Source organism: Salvelinus sp. IW2-2015, unplaced genomic scaffold (genome assembly GCF_002910315.2).
Source record: "Salvelinus sp. IW2-2015 unplaced genomic scaffold, ASM291031v2 Un_scaffold1644, whole genome shotgun sequence".
NCBI classification, from domain to species: domain Eukaryota; kingdom Metazoa; phylum Chordata; class Actinopteri; order Salmoniformes; family Salmonidae; genus Salvelinus; species Salvelinus sp. IW2-2015.
In genome coordinates, this window is record NW_019943057.1 from 136836 (window position 1) to 139249 (window position 2414).

General features: G+C 38.8%; 1 protein-coding gene across 1 annotated transcript in view; it reads right to left on the reverse strand.

The window, feature by feature from the left end:
- The window catches only part of LOC112071569 (ATP-dependent DNA/RNA helicase DHX36), a 29606-nt gene that overhangs the window by 24287 nt on the left and 2905 nt on the right, over positions 1-2414 (reverse strand). The window lies entirely within an intron of this gene.

A 2414-nucleotide genomic window follows, 5' to 3' on the forward strand; every position in this document is an offset into this window, starting at 1 on the left:
TAAAAATTCCTTGACATAAGTCATTAGGTATCACCAACTTATTTAAGACCCATGTGAATTGTCAGAATAATAGTAGAGAATATTTATTTCAGTCTTTCATCACATTCCCAGTGGGTCAGAGGTTTACATAATACCAATTAGTATTTGGTATACATTGCCTTTAAATGTTTAACTTGGGTCACAACGTGTCGGGAGCTTCCACAAGGCGTCCCACAATCAAGTCTGGGTGAATTTTGGCCCATTCCACCTACAACGCTGGTGTAACTGAGTACAGTTGTCGGCCTGCCCTTGCTCGCAACACGCTTATTTCAGTTAAGCCCACAACATATTATTTATTGGATTAGGCAGGGCTTTGTGATGGCCATCCATTACCTCTGACTTTGTTGTCCATAAGCCATTTTTACACCAATTGGAAGTATGCTTGGGCATTGTCCCATTTGAGAGCCCCATTTGCGCCAACTTTATAAAAATTCCTACTGATGTCTTGAGATGGTTGCTTCATATATCCACATAATTTTCGGTTACTCATGATTGCGAAATCTATTTTTGAAGTGCACCAATCCCTCCCTGGCAGCAAAGCCACCCCCGTGCAACATGATGCTGCCAACCCCGTGCTTCACAGTTGGGATGGTGTTCTTCGGCTTGCAAGGCTTCCCCTTTTCCTCCAAACATAACGATGGTCATTATGGCCAAACAGTTCTATTTTGTTTCATCAGACCAGAGGACATTTCTCCAAAAAGTACGATCTTTGTCCCCATGTGCAGTTGCAAACCGTAGTCTGGCTTTTATAGCGTTTTGGAGCAGTGGCTTCTTCCTGTGGCGTATTTTCAGGTTATGTCGATATAGGACTCGTTTTACTGTGGATATAGAACCTTTTGTAACCTTAGATTAAGTTTCCTTACTATGGGTTGTGCATGTAATATGAAAAAGTATGTTTTTGTTAAGAGAGGGATGTGATTTGAGAAGCTATAAGAGATAATTGCCCCTTTCACAGAAAGATCCCAGGCGAACCCAGGCATTTCACGTAAATACATTCATGATTTCCTGCTCAAAGGGGGTGGCGGTTCGTGTGCAAAGTAAATGGTTATTGTAATTAAGAGTCGTTTCTGAATGTGTCAATATTAAGTGTCTCTGTCCCTCTCTCTCCTGTCATTCCACTAGGGACCTGTTCTCAGCGTCTCCAGTCAATAACCGATGCAGAGTGTGTGTTTATCCTGTGTCCCCATGTAATTAGCTAGTATATAAATACTTAAACCAATGTGWAGTACCGAATCATAAGTAAARCTCAGGTTTTTGCAAATGCAAGGAGGTTACAATAGTTCAGAACGATGATATGATACGAGGTTAGGATTAATRAATTGACTGTTTATAGATGTGATAGGTAAAGACCTTTTAGAATTTAATTTGGGAGATGGTAACTCTTTAAAGAACTGCTCTCGTGGTGCCCCAGATCCTAATGAGTTAATTGTTACATGATTAATTTAACAATTAAACATATTTAGGTAATTAGATAAATAAGAGTCTTCAGATTAATGTTAAAGTCAAGTCACGACAAGTTGGACTCAAGTCTTTTACCAAATGGGGATATCTTCTGTATACCAAACCTACCTTGTCACAACACAACTGATTGGCTCAAACGGCATTAAGAAGAAATTCCACAATTTAACAAGGCACACCTGCTAATTAAAATACATTCCAWGTCACTACCTTATGAAGCTGGTTGAGAGAATGCCAAGAGTGTGCAAAGCCATCAAGGTAAAGGGTGRCAACTTTGAAGAATCTCAAATATAAAATATATTTTGATTTGTTTAACATTTTTTGRGTTACTACATGATTCCATGTGTTATTTCATAGTTTTGATGTCTTCACTATTATTCTACAATGCAGAAAATAGTAAAAATAAAGAAACCCTGGAATGAGTAGGTGTGYACAAACTTTTGACTGGTACTGTGTGTGTGACAGAGGTCAGTTTATTAGGTACACCATACCGTTCCWGCAGTCAGCATGCCAATTGCACACTCCCTCAAAACTTGAAACATCTGTGGCATTGTGTTGTGTGACAAAACTGCACATTTTAGTGGCCTTTTATTGTCCCCAGCACAAGGTGCACCTGTGTTATGATCATGCTGTTTAATCAGCTTCTTGATATGCCACACCAGTCAGGTGGATGGATTATCTTGGCAAAGGAGAAATGTTCACTAACAGGGATGTTAACAAATCTGAGATAAATATGTTTTTTGTACGTATGGAACACATGGAACATATATCCCATGAAACATGGGACCAACACTTTACATGTTGCATTTATATTTTTGTTCAGTGTATATGAAAATTGGCAAAAATGTAGTTGCAAGGTTTTCATCAGTCAGAAACGTTTTACAAGATGAGATCCTATTCTTGTCTTAGGTAAAAAC